Source organism: Canis lupus, chromosome 5 (assembly GCF_011100685.1).
Source record: "Canis lupus familiaris isolate Mischka breed German Shepherd chromosome 5, alternate assembly UU_Cfam_GSD_1.0, whole genome shotgun sequence".
NCBI classification, from domain to species: Eukaryota; Metazoa; Chordata; class Mammalia; order Carnivora; family Canidae; genus Canis; species Canis lupus.
Window position 1 is genome coordinate 79285340 of NC_049226.1, and position 20613 is coordinate 79305952.

General features: G+C 46.9%; 1 long non-coding RNA gene across 5 annotated transcripts in view; it reads right to left on the bottom strand.

Annotated features, from left to right (window-relative positions):
* Nucleotides 1–4077: 4077 nt before the first annotated feature.
* The window catches only part of LOC111096046, a 267063-nt gene continuing 250527 nt past the window's right edge, over nucleotides 4078–20613 (bottom strand). For 4 of the 5 annotated variants that reach the window (XR_005360169.1, XR_005360168.1, XR_005360163.1 and 1 more), the window contains one exon: nucleotides 14252–18849. This is a non-coding gene — a long non-coding RNA (uncharacterized LOC111096046). Of the gene's footprint in view, nucleotides 4426–14251; nucleotides 18850–20613 lie in introns of those variants that run through there. The other variant, XR_005360162.1, reaches the window with a different exon arrangement.

Sequence of the window (20613 nt, forward strand, 5' to 3'; positions counted from 1 at the left end):
ACTTTCCTTTTCTTTTTCAAATGAAGCTGAAAAAAATTCCAAGGACAATTTAAGCACCAAACGACATCGAACAGATATTTTTCCAAAGCAAAAATTTTCCAATTCGTTTGTTTCCAATTCTTAGAAATAGAGAAAAAGGCAAACCCGATCTTCCTGTACACGGATGGCTCAAAATTTGGGGCCAGTGCTTGGTTAGGGCTGGGCAGGGCAGGGCGCAGCCCCGTGGTCAGGTGCTTGCCAACCCCGGGGCTCTTGGGCCGGGGCTCTGGTAGCTGGGCTCCCCACAGATGTCCTGCGGGCCCAACTCGTGCCAGGGCAGCATGCAGGGCAGTGGTCCCCTGTGGGCATGGCCACCTCCAGGTTTAATTCCAGGGCTCAGCGGGGCAGCAGGAACATTCAAGGCCAGTTTCCTCTGGTCCTGGCTTAGGGCGCACCGTCTGTGCGTCTCGTCTCCTGCCCCCTGGGCTCAGCATCGCCTGGACCAGGCACTGTTCCCACCTCCCCAGGAACCATAATCTCAAAGATCCTGACAGTTTCCTGAGACACTCACCACAGTTCACTGAGCCAGGGCTTGCGTCCTTAATGTCTGGCACACCCAGCCCCATTTCGGGAAATCTTTATTCTCCTGCCGGCTCCGGGATCCTGAGAGGAAGCCTGGGAGCTCAGGCCCCTGGAGAAGCTGGCTGGGGAGCCGAAGCCAGCGCAGAGCCACTGCCCTGGGACCCAGGTGCCCCTCGCAGGTGCGTGCCTAGCAAGGCTCCTCACCCCCTCAACTGGGTGAGTAAATGGCCTGCTGCGGAACAATCCGAGCACCCCATTATGCCCCTGCAGGGCACCCCCAGGAAAACCAGCAGGCATAGGGCCTGGCCCCAGCAGCCACCTGGGAAGGAGAGGGCAAGTCATCCATGCACTTCAGGCCTGAGCTGAGCTGCCCAAGCCCCGTGCCTGCATCCAGCTCTGATTCCACTCCCCACCCTGGGCTCCCAGGGCTTGATTCCCTCTCCACTGCCCTCCCTGGGCTTCCCAGCTTCTTTCAGGACACAGATGCTCCAACCCTGTCCTGTGGGACACCAAGGGGGGCAAACAGCAGCCACCACGGGGGGCTGCTGGGAGCCCTGAGTCCACCTGCAAGAAAAGGCTTCCAACTCAGGCCAGTCCGGAATGGTTGTGCACCCTATGGACCAGGGAGATCTGGGAGTGGAGAGCCCCCTGGGGTCCTGCTCATCACTAAGGTTGATCAGAAACTAGGCTGGTTGAGGAGGTGGGACTAGATGTTTAGGGTTAGCAAGGGCCTGACATGAGGGGTGCCTGTGTCTGTGTGGTTGGTTCTGGGTATCGCCCTCCCTCTCATTTTGTCTGGGAAGAGAAAAGGAAAGGCAGATTGGTGCCGACCCTCTCTGCAGTCTGGGAGCGCTCCAGCAGGAAGAAGTGCTCAGAACGACACTTCAGCCCCGACACTTGAATGCTAAAGGTTAAACTCACAGTCTTCAGGGAAGGGCTTCCTGCCAACTGGAACAGCGGCACTCTGCCACAGGCTCTCCTCCATCTCCCCCTGTTCCTCCCCTCTCCCCCCAGGTACAGCTAACATCAGAGCCTCTTGCTGTTTGTGCACTTCAGGGAGAGATGCCCCCAGGTGCTGGCTCTTCCCATCTCTCCCCACCTCCAGGGAACCTCTCCTTCCTTGCCCCCCCATTATGTTGCCTGTGGCTATTTGTACCTCACTTTGCTCTCGGGATCCCTGACCTATGGGTTCCAACTAGTTCCTGCTGTGGAGTTGGAATGAACTCTGCACTGCAACAAGGATGCAAGGATCACACAAGTGGACACTTGGGGAGAAGCTACTCTTGTCCCTTTTCTCTTTGTTCTGGGTGCAGGCAAACTAGAAGCAAATACCTTCAACTGAGTGCCCAGCCCTGGAAGGGTCTACAGGGACACGCTGCCAGTAAGGGGGTATGTAGAGACCAGAGTGTCAGACTGGGAAGGTTCTCCAAAAGGAACAGCCATGGGGGTCTGTGTTCTTGGTGCTCTTTCCCTCCTGACCTCATTCCCCCAAATGATGGTGAGATTCAATCCTGCACCCCTAAAAAGAGTGTTCTGGCTGGAGATCAGGGGTGTAGTAAAGCAGACGAGGTTTGCTCTTGGGAGTCTGGCAAACCAGCCCTCTTCTTTCTTCCCTACCTCCCTGAAAACCCTACATTTGTTGAGCACCTACTTGGTGCTCAAGGGTGGCTGGCACTCTACATGAATTGCATTCAGTTTTCTCAGTAGCCTTGGGAAACTGGTATTATCAGTCTCATTTTATAGATGACGACTATCAGACTCTGAGAGATGAAGATCACACAGCTATTAAGTGGCTCAACTTGAATTTGAACCCAGTTCCATCTGGCTTTCGAGCTATTTTTATTACACCGTCTGCCTCTAGTCAAGGTCAGGAGAACCAGGGACTCCAGGGAAAATAAAAGAGAGATAGATACACAGTGCACATGCCCTGAGAGGAAGGAAAGAAATAGATTCTGAGAAGGGCTCTCTGGTTTTGATACGGATTGAGGGCTGGGAGACCCATCATAGAAAGTCATGGAGGTTGTCCTCAAAAGGCCACAGACAGAAAGGACAAGGAAACCTAAGATGAACAGGCCCCCAGCCCAGGATGACAGCAACATCATATCACCCTGAAACAATCACCCCTGGACTCCTGGAGGTGTGGGCCTGCCCCAGCCAGACCAGGGCAAGATCATACCAGGCCTTTCTCGCTTTCCTTTGTAAATTTTCTTTCTGTGTCTGAAGCTCAGACGAGTTGAGTTCCTAACTTCTGTGAGTCAGCAGGCTGACAGGAAGGGATGATCAGATGACCAATTACTCATGAACAAATGTGAGGAAATTCAGAAAGTGGGAAGAAGAGAGGGCAGTGACATCCAAATGGCAGGCGTGCGGAGGGTCTCCTGGTCACTCTTGGGGCTGGCCCCAGGAGCTCTCGGTTTTACACTGCTGGGGGGAGGGGGGCCAGGAAGCGTTGTCCTGCAGCTGTAGGCCTGCAGCCCCCTCAGAACAGACATGCCTGCTTTGTGGCTATTGGAGGAAGGCTACAGGAGAGTCTCCTGCCAACTCTGGCCAACCCTGGCCTCCCTGTGCCACTAGGTACTGAAGCACTCCTTGAGGGGCAGGGGGGTGTGGCTTCTGCAGCGAGGGGATGTCGTAATTGGGTCAGTGACATGAGCTGGGTTGTGTTGGGCTGAAGCGAGAGTGTGGAACTGGGCAGGACTGGCCAGGCCCACATGGAGGGGTTGCTGAAAGCCTTGTTAAGGAAGTACTCCTGACCAGGCAATCCAATTACATAATGCCACAAAAATAACTCTGGGCTGGGAGTCTTGTCAGAGTGACGTATTTAGTTAGCAGAGAGGGGTATCAAATATCTATCTCTCAACCCAAGGGCTGAAAGTACACTCGTGGCACTGATGGGCTCCTCCTCCCCCCCACTGAATGAAGAAGGTTGGGGTGGGGTGGGCAGGGCCCGGGCAGGGGGGGGGTAGAGGATGCACATTTCTTTTTCCCCTCCTTTTTCCCCCCAGGAGCAACAAAAGCCAACTGTTCAAGGTAGCTGCGTATGCCAGCTCCCAAGTCCATATACAGAGTCCCATATACTCAAATGGGTCAGGGACAGCTGAGAGCAAGAAAGGAGGGGAGAGAGTGGAAGAAATGGAGGAAAGGGCTTTTGTTGATGTTGTTTTGTTGATGGAACAGGGTGGGCATGAGTTACCTTCTTATTTCTCTAGACTAGACTAGGCCTCCCACTACAGCTGACCAACTGGTCCCACTTTGTCCAACACTGCACTAGATGGAAAACTGCATTCCGGGAACCCCCTCAACTCTGGAAACTGGGACGGTGGGTCAGTCTCCCTCCCATAGGTTTGGCTAAGTTTTCACAAGGACGTAGAAAATTATGACCAAGATAAGGTAATTCATTTTGTTTTGTTTTGTTTTAAGGATTTTATTTATTCATGAGAGACACACAGAGAGCGAGAAAGGCAGAGACACAGGCAGAAGGAGAAGCAGGCTCCATGCAGGGAGCCCCATGTGGGACTGGATCCCGGGACTTTGGGATCAGGCCTTGAGCCAAAGTCAGCCGCTCAACTGCTGAGCCACCCAGGAGTCCCAGGTAATTCATTTTGATTCAAAATTATTCAAAGAATGACCTAAATAAGCTATTTTATCATAGATGCAAAGGCTCTATTTCCAGGAATTCGAAGAAAGAGGCATACGCTCCATTCCCCCCCCACCCCCATTTTGGAGTCTAGAGCTTTCCAGGTGGAAAAATCACCTGTTCCATCCGCTCAGCTTTTCAGATAAAGTTTCCAGACACATTTCTGCCATTCCAAAATGCCCAGAACTCCCGCCGCAGTTTGGTTAGGGACCCTTTTCTGTATCACCCTGAAAAAAAAAAGCAAAAGTTTCATGCTTGAAACTCTGCTCTTAACGTCTTCTTATCCCCTGATCTCTTTCCCGGGTCTCATTGCCTCCCTGGGGCACCCCGGTCACATTCTGAGCTGTGTCCTTTAATATATTCACCTACAGCCTGTTAGCATTCCCTTGTTCCTAATATGGATAATCACCGCCCCTGATCCTTTTCTTCTCAGCTGCGGCCTCCCCACTCATCCTTCATCTACACCCATCTGGGCCCCCCCCTCCTCCCCCCAACCTTGTAAGGAGACAAATGAGGATAAGCAATGCCGGGCCCCAGACTCTCTGGCAGCATCCGAGCTTTGACAGGCATTCGTCCCCAAGCTCCATTCTTATTTAAAATCAAAACGTCTCTAAACTCCTCGGAGCTAATTATAAAAGCAACTAGCTGGGCCTCCGCGGGTCGCGGGCCTGCGCGGTCACCAGGCCGCTGCAGCCCGAGTCCACCTGGCCGCCGCCTGCAACCAGCTCGGGGGGCGGGGACGGGGGGAGGCCCTGCCCCCGCGGGCGCTACCTCCTCCGAGCCCGGGTGCAGCCTGTTTACCTGGCGAGGCCCACGTGACCGGCCCAGGAGGAAATGCTGAGCTCACCGTGCCCCTGGCACACGTGCGCCCGCCCGCCCGCGCCCGGCCTCGGGCCTCCGCCGCCCCTCCCCCGGCGCCCGCGCCTTCTCCCACTTATTTCTCTGACTCTCCCGGTCACACTTTCCTTTGTTTTCTCTCCTCGCAGGCTGTCTCCCACGCGGTGGGGCGCACGCGCGCGCACGCACACACTTCTGGGAATCCTCTTCCCTCCTCTCAACCAGCCTCTCTGCCCCCTTTCAATCTCTTTCAGATCTGTGGCCATGGAGTCTCCACTGGTTTTAAAAATACACTTCCTCTTTCCCTATAGATTGGAGATTTATTAAAAAAAAAAAAAAAAAAAGAGGTCTGGAAGGCCTGGAGACCCTTCCTGAGGCCCAGGATGGTTGGGAGGGGCGGGGGGTGGCGGGGAGGCCAGAGCAAGGCTGCCTCGTCCAGCCACTCAATTTCCTGCTCCAGTGGGCTTGGAGATTTAGGTGTTGGGGGTTTGGTCAAACATGCCTCCTTTATTTATTTGTTTGCAGCCTTTCTTCTAGCTTCCCTCCCACGCTTCCTCTCTGCTGCAGGATGGGGTGCCTGCCCTTCCCCACAGCCAGACCACAGGTCCCAGCGGCTCTTGGCCTCGTGTGGAGGGAGCACGGGCATCTGGCTCCTGGTCTTTGCTGCTGCTGCGCCTCCTTCTGTCAGGGGCTGAGGGGGCTTCTCAGGACCCTTCCAGCCCAGGGAGCTGGGAGGACCCTGGAGGCAGAGAGGAGGACCAGTGGTCAGCGCAGGTGCCTCCTGCCTGCTCAAAGGGCTATTTGTGCGCGGAACCAAGTGGCAGGGCTGTGGGGTTGGACTGCTCCCGGAAGGCTTGCTTGATGCCCGTGGGCGCAGAGCCAAAGCATGCAGTTTAGAGGAAATGTTTAATAAAGACAGGGGAGTCTCAAACTGTTTATTTATCTTTATGGAAAGGTGGAGATACGATGTCCCTGGAAACTGCCTCAGAAGTGGACTGTAAGGTGGTGAGGCCAGAGGGTAAAACAACGGGGGCCTTCAAAGGAGTGGGCTAGCCCCTGGCAAAGGGGCAGAAAATAGACTCTCACCACCCTTTCTCTCCCACCTCCCAACCCCAGGCTCCTGAGCTCATACACCTTGTAGTTTGGGGTGAGGCGGGAGGTCGAAGGAGGCATGTGAAGTCATGCAAGAATGAGATCATTAATATATACAATGGAATATTACTCAGCCATAAAAAAGAATGAAATCTTGCCATTTGCAACAATATAGAGCTAGAGAGTATAATGCTAAAAGCAAAATAAGTCAGCCAGCGAAAGACAAATACCGTATGATTTCACTCCTGTGGAATTGAAGAAACGAACAGGCAAAGGGGGAAAAAATGAGAGAATGAGGGAGGGGGGAGAATCAAGAAACCCTCTTAATGATAGAGAACAAACTGATGATTACCAGGCAGGGGGTGGGAGTGGGTGAAACAGGTGATGGGTTTTAAGGAGGGCACCTGTCCTGATGAGCACCGGGTGATGTGTGGAAGTGTTGAATCACTGTATTGTGCACCCGAAAATAATATAACACTGTTTGTTAACTGGAATTTCAAAGTTCTTACAAAGGAGTGAGACCATTAAGTAATTATTATTTAGGTGTGAACTCATAATCCTCAACTCTCATAAAGGTGGAACCCTACTAGGAGGACATGAGTGTTTTAGTGGGAATGTTTACTATTGGTTTATGTTGAAAATCAGGAATAATACCATCCTGTTGAAAGACCCTAGTAAAATCTAGGGATGGATTTCAACATTAAAATAGTACTGTTCTTCAACATTCAGATGCATTCCTACTTCTTGAAAAATGTTTTCAGCACACATTTAAATGGCCCTGGCAGCCAGTAAGGTGAGAATTCAGATATTATGAGGTCACCTTCTGGAAAGACCTTTTCATAGGTCGATGTACAAAGCCAGGGGAGATGGGGGTGTCTTTGGAGGAGGTTCAGTCCTAGATATGCCTCTTCAGGCATATTAAGATCTAAATCCTCTTTAGACAGGCTGGAAATCCAGAACTTTCTACTGGCTTTAAATATTTTGTGCAAGTTCTAATTTTAAACTTCCAAATGTTATAGGCCAAGGACTCGCTGTTTTGAGTTGTCAATTAGGTAGATAGCTCTGTTGGTCAATTAAATGATTTTTGTGGTTTTAGAACCCAAATAAAGTGGTATGCAGAGTCTCAATGTCATTCTTATCATCTCCATGAATATTTATGGGACCCTGGCTAACGTAACAGCACAAAAGAATAGGGTGGAGCACAGGTTCCCAAATCCCTGTGGGTTTGAGATGCCTCTGTCATGAATTCTACACTATCCAGTTATTATCATTGTTTGTCAAACTAAAGCCCAGAGTGGTGGAGAGAGGTGAATTATGCAAAAGATACAGGAGGATTTTAGGTCTTTGAATATGCTGGCTTTCAACTTTGGAGGGATCTGGGAAAGGATGTGCAGGAAGTTCTTTTCCCATCTTTGAGTCTAGCTCAGGTTCACCTCCCCGAATGGAGACCTGAGGCTGGAGTGGACCTCACCTGGCTTCTCATATTCAGCGGTCTGGGGGAGGTTTCCTGGATTAGTTGACACGCACCAAAATAACATCAATAAGATCCATTTGTTTCACTGCTCAAATACCTGTGATGCTGTGGAAACGCACATGCACTTATGAATACATTTGTATTCATGTTATGTGTTACCCCACCTGCTTCCCCAAGGATAGGCACCATATGGAGTATACACTGTACGCATCTCCATAAATGCCCACGGTGCTAATTGGTACTCAGTGATGTGCCCGTGGTGAAGAGGAGGATAATGATAATGTTGATGATGAGGAGGAGGATGACAACGATGATGACACTAAATTGCTAATAATGAGTCAAGGATGAAAACAGTTCTGGGCATAGAGAGATGCTCAACAAACACAGAATGAATGAATAAAGTTTAGGACTTTCACTGAGTGCTTCCTGAGAAATGGTTCTTTTTAAAAAAAAAAAGTATTTACTTCATCATTACTTATTAAGAGAAACAATCTCAACTGCTTAGCCTGTGGGCTGGGATAAAATGGCAAACAATAACATAACGTAAATTGGCAATCACTTTTCATCATCACTGTGACTGAGATGCCGAATACTCCCCTGTCTCAAAGCAGATGACCACGGGACATAAAGTTTTTTTGCTAACACCTAGAGCATAGATCCATTCTCCTAACTACTTGGGGAAGGATGTCAGAGAGGCGATGCTGGTAGCCCAAGAAAGACACCTATCATGGTCAAGCACAAAGGCCTGCAAACCAGAAGTAGCCATACATCGCAGTGATGCACAATACGCAAATCAACAGTTTTTAAAACATATAGGAAAGTCAAATAAATAAATAAATAAATACATACATACATACATAAAACATATAGGAAAGTAAATAAATAGAAGAAAAAATTCCACAACTACCTGGAAAAAATCAGTCTTTTGTTAAGACCTAGAGAGTGTAAGGATCACCAAAGACTTGGGTTCTGGTCCAGCTCCACCAAAGAGAGCCAGAGGGCCTCCAGGAAGTGACTTCATGCTGGACCGTGTTTTCTCCTTGTAAAACGAAGGCAGCAATACATACCCTACAGGGTTGTTGGAAGATCAAGTAAGATGCTTAATATAGAGTGTCTGTCATAATTCCTACCACCTGGCAGGTGTTCCAGTACACGGTACAAATGGTTACTATCCTGACACCACTCACCTGTGGAAGTGCCTCATAAGCTAGATAGCCTCACACAAACCCAAGACATTCTTTCCAGCTATTACTGGGCTCTGGGCTCACTTGGGCAGCACAGACAGTCCTTGCCTCTCAAAAGTTCACATTGCTCGACTTCACTTTGACAAGAGACCTATTACCTATTTTTGCTAATCAAAAGAAATCCGAAGACAGTTTTCACATATATATATACATATATATATATATGCAAAACACAAAAACAGCGTTAAGCATTTATTTTGCAGCGAGCCGTTAAGAGAGGCAACACACACCCCAAGCAGTCAGAGTGGCCCCACCAAGCTCCTTCTATATCCACTCCCAGCATCTCGGCACCAGCTGCCAGAGCTTTGAACTGTGTCTATGAGCATCTGTGCTTTATCTCGATTTATTTTGTGCATCCGTTAGCAATGATGTGTCCTAAGGTAACAGAAAAGCCTAAGAGAGGTTATTTTGGGGGTCTGGAAACACTCAAAGATTTTCCTGCATAAATTAATGGTAATTGCTGCTTTGCTTTACACCATTTTGGCTTATGAAAGTTTTCACAGGAGCGCTCTACTTTCAGATAGTGGGGGAAAGAAATAGTGGGAAATGGGGCAGAGATAAAGCTATATTATCAAGGACAAGTTTTCTGCACACACAGGTACCTGATATACCTAATTCTGGGCACATGGTTACTGAAATGAAGAATGAAAGCAACCACCAGACTTCCTCAGGGAGGGCTTTGGAAAGATTAATAGTTAAAAGTGACACAAGTTATCAAGGTGCGTGGGCTCTGTACAGCACAGGAGATATGTAAATCCAAGGAATAATCATCAACATAATATCGTCACCATTTCTAGAAACAGATTCTTTCCTAGGCCAGAAGAGAATTTCCAGAAGTATCTTTCCCTTTTGGAATTACAGACTATGACAGATTTATTTCCACACATCTCACTTGCTTTCAGAGTTATTGTTTCCTCTTATTTTTTTCCCCCTTCTTTGGTGATAGAGAGGCCTGAGAACCGATTCTGTCAGGAAGTTCTTGGGGAATTTTCAGGAGGATGTACAAATGGGTTATATGAATGACTGTGAGCAGCGAGCATCTATTTTATTCTATAAAAAAATATATATTCATAACCAATCTTCTGAGCATATCTAAATAATCAAAACCGTGAATGACAAACAGCAGATAAATTTTTTCAGAGCATAAAGGATCCTTTTGGGGTAAGTTACTATCATTTCTATTTCTTCCTCTTAAAGCAGATCAGGTAACTTTTCCCCTGTTACAAAAAGGATGTGCTATCAAATCCAGACCCCAGGATAGGAGCTCAATTGCCCCTTAGACATTAATGCCAATGCCCCAATTTTTTGAATTTATCGACCAAAATGTTGGATGGAGCAGGTTCAAGCATCTTGCTAAATAAAATATAGATTACATTTATCATTTCCCCTCAATCTACTAAAATCTTGTTACTTTTTCATGGAAGGAAATGAATCAGTTTGACAGGACTTGTTCTGTCAAGTGATATAAGTTCCCAACACTGTATTCACTGCAGATTATTCTAGAAGTGATTTGGCAATCATTTTTTCCAGGTAAAGTTCCAGATTAGGACATTACGAACTTCCTCTTTGCTTTTTAAAAATAGAGGCATTAATCTTGCTTCTTTTCAGTCTTTCCAAGTTCTTAAAAATGAAGTTACTCTCCCATGATTTTAGCCAACAATAACAGATTCCCTTATAAAAAACTTTGCCCTACAAAAAAGTCTACTTAAAAAAAGAGGTGTTTCTACCAGTATTTAAGGCATATTTGAAGCTGATCATTCGAAAACAATGAGGTAACAAATGGTCAAAGCTTAAGAACTCTACTTTGACAGGCCCGTTTCCAGATCTCTACTATGGATTTAGATAGAATCCAAATGGATTTCTGAATTGAATGGGCTCAAGACCAAAGGCAGTCTCACACAAGTCAAAGCCGTTAAATGTACAACATAACATAAATTACAGTTACCTTAGGTTCTGCACACTTCCTAAAATCTCAGAGTTTATTAAAAAGTCAATGTTTCTAGAATCCACACTGCATGTATACAACATTAAAGTCAGCCCAGGCCCAACTCTGTAGAGACCAAGATGGGAGCACAAAGGCCACTCATTGAAATGAAATTGGGGTCTCTTGGTATTTCTAGGTATCTCTAAGTTTTGGGCTTTCTAAGATTAATGGAGACAGATGCTTGCTTAAAGCCCCTGAAGTCGCCCTTGACAGGACAAAGCCTGATTTTTACCAATCTTTGTGAGCCTGAAAGTTAAGTTCCTGTATCCTTTCTTGGGTGCACCATGCTGATGCTCAGGTTAGCCCTGCTACCTGCCTCTCACTTTGGCCTCCAAATTGCTCAACACTGCTGGGGATGTAAGTAGCTTGAATTGACTGTATCCTCTACAGTGTTCTACAATGCAGTAGCCAATCATGGATGGTTTTTAGCTCCTGAACAAATTCCCCAAACCTGCTACTCCATCCCTTTTCGATCTCCCACCAACTGCACTCTTTCTTAACATACAGCAAAAGATTTAAAACCCTTATGTCTTGGAACCATGATTGGAATCAATTTCATCAACTTGCTCATTGCATTACCTTGAAGTGCCTTGCTCTGCAACCTCTTCTCCACTATTAAATGCCTTTGTATCATTACCCATTACCTCCATTCTCTTATTCTGCTTTACTTCTGCAAATCTTTCCTGGGCTCTAAAGCCCGACCTTTCCAGGTCTCTCCACTCCCCCACTTTCTATTTCTCTCTCCTTACTCCTGTCTTCATGGCATGCCTGCCTTATGACTCTCCTATCTTTCTTTAATCAACCCATTTATATTTGGAAACCTACACATGCTCTATTCTCTCTTACTAAAAAACAAAATAAAACAAAACTTCCCCGGATTCCATCACCCATTCAACCCCTTCTATTTACAGCCAACTTCTTAAAAGACTCATTTAAACATGTTCTCCGGCCCATGACTGGATACCCCCAACCCTGTGGACTGCTCTGACTATTGGAGAAGGATGGCCATTATTTTGAGCACAAAGTGATTTTCCTGTAGCTCTTGCCCACTGGTCCCTGTGTCACCTTGTGAGGCCACCCAGAGCAAGTCTAATTCCCTGGCACAATCTTTCCTCTGTGCTGTCTTCTTCTGATCTTTTTTTTTTTTTAAGACTTTATTTATTCACGAGAGACACAGGCAGAGGCAGGTTCCATGCAGGGAGCCTGATGTGGGACTTGATCCCGAGTCTCCAGGATCACGCCCTGGGCTGAAGGCGGCGCTAAACCGCTGAGCCACCCGGCTGCCCTCTTCTGATCTTTCTAAGCTAGGCACTACTAGTTCCTTCAGCTGCTCTTTACAAGACCTGATTCTGAGTCCTTTGCCTCCTCATTCTCAGTCTGACTCTCTTAAAGGGTGGTGTCCCAAATTTAAATACAAACTGTCTACATCTGCTCCTCTACCTAGCACAGTAGAGCAGGGTTTATCACCTCCTTTCTTCTCCTTACCTACACTTTGCTCAATACAATTGTTGAATCCTCTTGCTATCAATTTAAACCTCTAAGATAGCGGTTTACAGAGTGTCCCTAACAAGCTTCTATTTCACAAAGACCCAGGAAGCCTTGATAAATGGAGAATCTTGGGCACCACCTCAAATTTGTGGAGTCTGACAATCGGGGGTGGAGGGGACACCTGAGAATCTGTATTTTATTTTATTTTAATTATTTTTTTGGGGGGACTCACATTTTAAACAAGAATGCTAGATGATTCTTAATCCACACACAATCTTGGGGAAAATTGCTCTCTAAACATCTGTTGTCTAGCCTGCACCTAACCCCCATGTTTGCACAGATGAATTTTTGGATCCGAGACAAGACATCCCATTTTCTTGCATTATATTTTGTCTTGTTAGATTTGATTCATTGCCTTGGTTTATCAAAATCTGCTGAACTCTATATTCTGCAACATATGACTTTATAAAAACTGTGCATGGATTAAGATAAAAAACTTTAATGTCCCAGCATTCAGAATTTCCCTCTACAGTGACACCAACGATGGTCAACCAGCTCTACCAAACTCCTACTTCATCTTTTTCCCATAAGGTAAATGGATAAATTGTCATTTGCCATGTTGCCAAATGCCTCAATAAATCCCAACTGTTCTTTGTCTTCTATATTTCCCTTATCTGCTGTCATATCGAAGAGGAAAATGAAGTATTCTCGAGGGTCATTTACACATGCCTTCTAGAATCTGTGGCCAGGCAATGGAGTGTAGTGTGCAGAATCCACCTTTTCCTGTGACCTTGTTCTGAATGCCTATGGCACTTAGGCATTGTATTGCAAATGTTCTTGCCCACATTTTGACTCTACTACTGGAAAGGGAGCTCTTGAACTCTAAAGTTGGGTCTTATGTGTCTCCAAATATCTCGTGGTAACTAGCACAATGTCCTACTTTTCTTTGAAAACTTTTCTTTGAATGAATGAATGAATTTTACATTTTATTCCCACTAACTTACTTTACCTCTTTGTACAGGATGAAAGCAGACTCTGTAGTGAATACTAGGAGACTCTGCTTCTTAGGCATGAAGGAAGTGGTGTGCCTGGACAGATCTCCACAGGCCCAATTATTTCTTTTAGTCACTGCCCATTCAAATGAGCTTGTTAGAATAAAGGCATTCTTTGAGATGAAGTGTGATGAAAACACTGAGAAATGATGACACAGTTTCTAAAACATTACCACTTTACTAGAATCTGTGGCAATGACCAAACGAGACACAGGAAAGTGCATTTCAGAAAAATCTTGGCAGGGCACGTGGGTGGCCCAGTTGGTGAAACAGCCAACTCTTGATTTCAGCTCACGTCATGATCTCAGAGTCCTGAGATTGAGCCCCGCATCAGGCTTTCCTCTCAACAAGGAGTCTGCTTGAAGATTCTCTTTCTCCCTCTGCCCCTCCCCCTGCACGTGCTCTCTCTCTCTTAAAAAAAAAAATCTTAAAAAAAGTAAAAGAAAAACCTTGGCTTAGTGGAGCCACCTAAGTCAGCATGACATGCAAACATATTATGGGCTTCATTCTAATAAGACCCCTCGTGATGACACAGACAAAGCAGATCAATAGGACATGAGATGGCTGGACAAGGAAATCTGGCTTCCCTCTACATCACAACTGCTAACAGATTTGAATAATCCTCTGATATATAAGATAGTAGAGTGAACAACTATAAAAGAATGATGCGGGATCCCTGGGTGGCGCAGCGATTTAGCGCCTGCCTTTGGCCCAGGGCGTGATCCTGGAGACCCAGGATCGAATCCCACGTCGGGCTCCCGGTGCATGGAGCCTGCTTCTCCCTCTGCCTGTGTCTCTGCCTCTCTCTCTCTCTCTCTCTCACTCTCTGTGACTATCATAAATAAATAAAAAAAAAAATTAAAAAAAAAAAGAATGATGCGAAGTCCTGTGGTTCCTATGGCTCATGTGACTTTCTTTGTGGTCACATTTTGTCTTTCCTATGTTTTGTAGGCCAGAGAAGATTCCATAAATACTCTGGAACATTCCCCCACTGGAAAAGCCAGATAGCTCCAGGTCTACTTACTTGTTCTGCATGAGGTACAGGGCAGTGGTTCTCAACTAGGGGATGATTTTGCCTCCTTGCCCCAGGGATATTTGTCAATGTCTGGAGACGTTTTTACTTGTTACAACTGAGGAACAGGTGCCACTGGCATCTAGTGGGTAGAGGCCAGGGATACTGCTGAACACCAACGCACACGACAACCTTCCTCACCAGCAAAGAAATATCTGGTTCAAAATACCAATGGTAATTATATCTATGAAAATTTTCAATTAAAATATCCAGTGCCACTATTGAGAATCCCTGGTCTAGGGCTATGATTCTAGTGCCAAGCATGGAAAGATTGATCCATCTCAAAGGGTCATGAAGCTACCTGTTGGGGATCTGCGAAGTAAGATGGGTGACAATCACTGTAAGATGTTTTGCAGTTCTATTATGAGGCTGGAAGACCTAGCCAGTGGGCTGGAATGGAAGTAGACAGGTTCTGGAGCACCCCTAATAGCTATAGGTTTTGCTTCAGAGTAGCTTACTGGAAAGGCTTAGTGAACTCTGCTCAGAAGACAGCCTCCTTCTCAACAGATGAAGGAATGCAGGCTCAGTAGAATCGTGCAAGAAGCATCAGTGAGCCATGTTCATGGTCATAAAAAAGCCCTCAACTACAGCTGCTAATGATGTAACTGGAGACTTAAGTCTTCAGGAATGTGAGGTGGACATGAAGCAAATGTACCAACTGGAAAGGGTGCTGTTTTGGTGCTGACTGAAGAGAAGTCATAGTCCTGTAGTATGAAAGGGGACTCATTTTACTTGAAGCTCCTAGATAACAGATACATTTCCCCCAACTTCCTGATATTTTTTTATTTGACCAAGATTTTAAACAGCACCAGTTTTATAGATCATAGGGAAGCTGGTAGATTTAATGAAGCCTCCAGATGCCCCTTGAGAGCAGATTACAACTCTAATTAAAGATGGAGGATGACAGACGAGAATCCCATGGGACTCTATAAGCAAGTGGCATTCATATGTCTTCTTTCATGGAAAAGATTACTTTGTTCATGTCATTCTGGGCTCTTTCCAGTAGTAAAAGATAGCGTTGCCTAATTCTAATACATTAGGAGATTTAATGTGGTTCAGAGATCAGGGAATGTTTTAAACTGTAAGGGACAAAAAAGTTTATCAGATAAGCTGGACTTTAATTTCTTTTATTCTATATACCTGTACTCACCATCTCCAAGATTACATATAGCCTTGAGTACAAGAGGAATCACCTAAATGAAGTCTGTCTTAGTGTCAAATCCAAGCATGGAGAAGAAGAAGGGAGGTATTAGTTGGGCGAATGAGGATTAAGGCTTCATACTCAAGGCTTTAGGGACCAGGTAGGTATGGCAAGTCAAAGCAGATTTCGAGGTCACAAATCCAGGTAATCAAATGAGGTTTAAAACATTACAAAGTAGGTATTGAAGGTCAAGGCGGTCAAATTTATAGACAAAGGAGATCGGGGTATTGAGACATTAGTTTCAGATGACTTAACTGCTAATAAGAACTCATCACAAGAAGCTGATATTCCAACTCCAGTGGTGCTGGTCATGTTGGCTAAACAGTAGATTTTTGGTCCCATGTGGGTTTCGAAAAGGGAGGTCATACTACTTAATCTTCATGGCCGGAGTACTGGGCTGGAGAGTAGCCAGAGAGAGCCAGAAGCAGAAAAGTAAAGCTCACTAGAAGGCTTTGGGTTGGGTGGGGCTTCTGCACAGGGACATTGATGCAGCCCTGGGGCCAGATTTCTGGAGCCTGCATAGTCATACACCTACTTCCAAAGGCAAAGGTAGTACTATATCTTCACAAAATGTACTTGCATCTCTTTAATCAATGCACATCTTTTACAAAAACAAAACAAAACAAAACAAAAACAAAAACAAAAAAACTCAAACAGGAGCAACATGAAACCAACTGTATCATTGAACAAAGGGTCTAATATAAGAAATATCAAGGACTCCACTGCAATTAAATCATGGATTCACTGACCATGCTATCCACTGAGCTCAGGGACCATTTGTTTTAGTATATGAGTACTATGTACCTGGCACAGTGTCTGCCACATGGATATATTCAATACATGTTTGTAGAAGGAAGGAAAGAAAGTTGGTAGGAAGATTTAAAAAGCAGTAAGGACCACTAACCAGGTAGAGAGCAGATTAGGCTCTTCCAAAAAGGATATTGACCAGCCAGCCTGGAAGAGACCACCTCATTGAGATCTACAAAGGAGTTGGCAATGGCCTTCAGTGACTGTAGGGGCTGTGATTCCTACTGCATTTACTGGAAAAACCCAGGGAATCCCTCTTTCTTGGCCAAGCTACTGACTTACCTTCCTGGAAGGCCGGCACACAGTTCTGTGCTGGCAACACTTCTGCGGCGCCAGCCAGCACCAGGATGGCTATGCCAGAGGGATCCTTGCATCCTAGAGGCTGGGCCTTGCTAAGTCTTGTCTCTATCCTACTGTTTCCTCTGAGGGCTCTGGGATTTGATATTATGTTTATTATGAATAATGATCAAAAATAGTCAACCTTAGTTTTGGTGAATTGCTTTTTATCTATTTGCTGTTTCTCATCAGATGAAAGAGTTTGCAGAGCTGGGGGGCAGGGTGTCTCATTCAGAAACTCCCACTGTATACTTTTGAAAGTCTTTCTTAATTCTCAAAACATTATCGTCTGGTGACAAAGGTTAGTACAGATGACAAGCCTGAGTACATCAATAAAGATTTTTCAAGACCCAAGACCATGACAACACAGATCTCCCCTACTTTCCATTCACCTTTGCAAACCAATAAATTCAGTATTCAGGAGACTCAGTGGAACAGTTGGCACATATCCTTGACTGCTCTTAAAAAGTGGTTCTGTTGATGTAGAAGTTATTTTTTAAAATGTGGTTTTAAGCTCATTGTCAAATATGTATCATGCAATCACAGTATCGTGAGGAGAGGGAAGTAACTTGATCAAGGACACACAGCTTGTAACTGGTGGAACCAGGCTTGAAACCAAACATGATGATCTTAAACCTTTCTGCTGTTCAGTATTGATGATAAGTGTGTGTATATGTACACACACACACACACACACACACACACACAAGGATAAAGTCCTACACCACATAGATTGAGTTGTCTGCAGAAACAGACAGTCCTACTGAAACAATAACCCATTTCAATTTAGGGCAGCCTGGTCGGGAATAGGCCCAGAGCCTCACCAGCCCCCCAGAAAACAGAGCATTGTTTCCATCTAAACCTTGCACTGAAAGGAAGCCTGTCAGCTGCCAATGACCTCGTGAGACAACTTTGGGGAGAGCAAAGAGCCGAGAAGAGAAAGGCCTCATTCTCACTGCAAACAGGAAAAGGGAAGAGAAAAAGAAAGCTCTGTCTCCACACAAGGTTTGCTGGGCTGGCTATGAACTGTTCCAGTACGTTCCATCAAATAGACGCCTTCATAGAATCAAGCCAAGCGCGAACACCGGCTCTGGGACTCCCACTCCCGAGACACACGCGGGCCAGCTCACACATGCTCTTGCTCTCTTGCACCCTGGGAGAGCACTTATATGGGCTTCATGAGGCTAAGTAATAAACACTTTGTCTTCACCCTGCTATTTATGGGTTGCTTGGGGCATCCTGTTCTCTCCACTGCCCTCACCTGAACAGACGGCTCCCGCAGACCCCACACTTAACAAGGACAACAGTAAATGTGAAAGGCTCTGTGTGCCCCATGCGCTCCTGGTTTCCCGGCCACCGGTGCTAATTGCAGAGAAAGGTCAATCTGCATCCATTTACCTGTCCTCTGTGCTCCCTTCCTCGAGGTGACACTTGTTCTCCTTTTTCCCCGGGTCCTCATTTTCTTCCTTCCTTTCAGACATCTCCCTAAGACATCTTTCAAAGCTATCCTCTCCTCTTTTGCCCCCGCCAGGGACTCTTTCATTCTCCCGTGACGGACAGACCACCTAGGAAAGCAGAACAACTCCGAGGACCGCAAGCCACCAGCTGTCACCGCCAGCAGAGGTTCTGGGTCTCTCTGGACCACCGAGCACACGCAGAGCTAAGAAGCCGATCCGGTCCTACCTGTTGCTGAGTTCAGGTTCCCCTAGAAGCCTCGTGCTTCCTCTGCACACATTGTGTCTGGGACGCAAAGGGGAGAGATGCACGTTTGAAGGCAAGGAGTGTGTCCAGGCCAACAGCCGTCTGAAAGCCACGGGGGAAGATTCCAGAAGGGTCCACCGGAGGCAGGGCCAAGGTTGATCCCTTTGGTCAGGTGTGGGGCCCTCCTCCCTCAGCTCCTTGGGGACAGGGGGTGGTTCAGGGCTCTCGTTGCTGACGAGCTGACGGGTCCCGCGTGAGCAGAGTGAGTCACGGCCGCATGCTGTCCACCCGTGGGCTGTCACACAGGCCTGGAGCCCTGCCACCTGTCAGTCTCGGCTGCACCTCCGGCCGGCCCGTCGCATCCTGAAAGCAGGCGGGACAGAGGAGGATGCGTTAACTCGGCCTCTCCCCGCAGAGCGCAGCTCGCCATCGCCACACTGATTAAATCCAGGACATTATCTCACCATAATGCCCTCCTGGCGGCGTTCCCAGGAAAATTCTAACTAATCACAAAAATAGAAAGAAAAACGCACCCTGAATTCCATTCCTCGTCTTAAATGAGTGATGTGTTCACTTTTATTTATTTTTCTGGAAGCAAGGCGGGAAAAGAAAATGAATTTTAGGGCTTAGAAAAACAAGCTACTAATAGTAGGAGGGGAGCCCGGCCGGGGCGCCGGCGGCCCCGGGGGTGAGTGTTGGCCACTCCGGGCGCGCGTCGGGCCGAACACCTGGCCGGGCGGGCAAGGCGGGCACGCACCGGGCCGGCAGGTGGGGGCACGGCCGCGGCTCTGGCGGGCAAACGTCCTTCCAACACCCCCCTGGAGGCTGCATCTTTTTCTAGTCTCTTCCTTTTCGGACACCCGAACACGGTTCACAATATTCCCTGCCTGGAGGTTTCTCCTGGAGACCCACCCGGCTAATTCCTGCTCCCCCTTTAGAGATCAGAGCAAATGGAGCTTCCTTCAAGAAATGCCATTTCCAGGAACCTTCTCCAGGAACCCTTACCCCAACTCCAGGCCTCGGGTTGGCATTCTCAACCTTCCCTTCGTGTCAGCCCCTTGGCCCCAACCGAGGGGCCTGGTGGTGGTGTAAGGCTGTCTCCTCCCTCCCGTGGCTTGCATCCGCTCTTGTTAACCCCTTGGTCCGGGCCTGTGTGTAGTAGCTGTTTAATGAAGGTGTCTGTTGGGGGAGTGCTGACGGCAGGGCCGGCCTGTGAACGGTGCCTTCCGCTACTCTAGTCCCAGCTAAGCAGCAGCAAGCAGATGCAGTGCAGGCCGTGGTGGTCCATGGCCCCAGGGGCCATACCTGCCCGAATAATCCCCCCCCCGGGGGTCTTCACAGATCAGCTACAGGAGAGTTCAAAATGCTGGAAACCAGTTGCTAAGATGCTTCTCAGAGCCTTACACTTAGTGAAGTGAAAATCAAGGACACACCTCGTACCCCCCCCCCACCTCTCCACCTGCCCCCGCTTCTGGCATTAGAGTCCCAACGCTGCCATCCCTCATCATTGCTACGGCTGCAGTAATGGGCACTGCTACTTGATGGCAAAGTTCTAGCTGAGCTAATTAAGCATACTGAGCTAATAACCTTCCATTTTGGGACCAGTATTATTCATAATTTAATGTATTGCTGCTGAAACATTAACCTTTCGACAACTGGCATGTTGCCCACAGCAGCCCAAGTGCTGACCATCTTTCAGTAAAATGAGTATTATTGTTAAAACAGGTATAAATCATTCATGGCTGCAGCTTTTGTGTCAGACCCTATGTGAAAATAAGCAGTAAGCTGGGTAATTTATTTACCTTTTGGTGATTATTTTTTATGATTTTATGATCATATTCAATGATTCATAAACATTGGCCCAGTGCCATTTTGTAATCATTTCACATTTTAAATATTGTGTGGCTGTTCTGCTTTTCATCTTTAAAAATTTCAGGATTGATACCGGGCAACTTAATCCAGACACAAATGCAATTTCATTTGAAAGCAAGGTTGGGGGGGGATGGGGACTGAGTCCCAACACCATTCATTTTAACAAAATCATTTTCCGCAGAGCTGTTTGGCGCTTCCACTTGCTACAGCACTGCACTTACTGGAACAAACTTTCTTTGAAGTTTAACACACAGA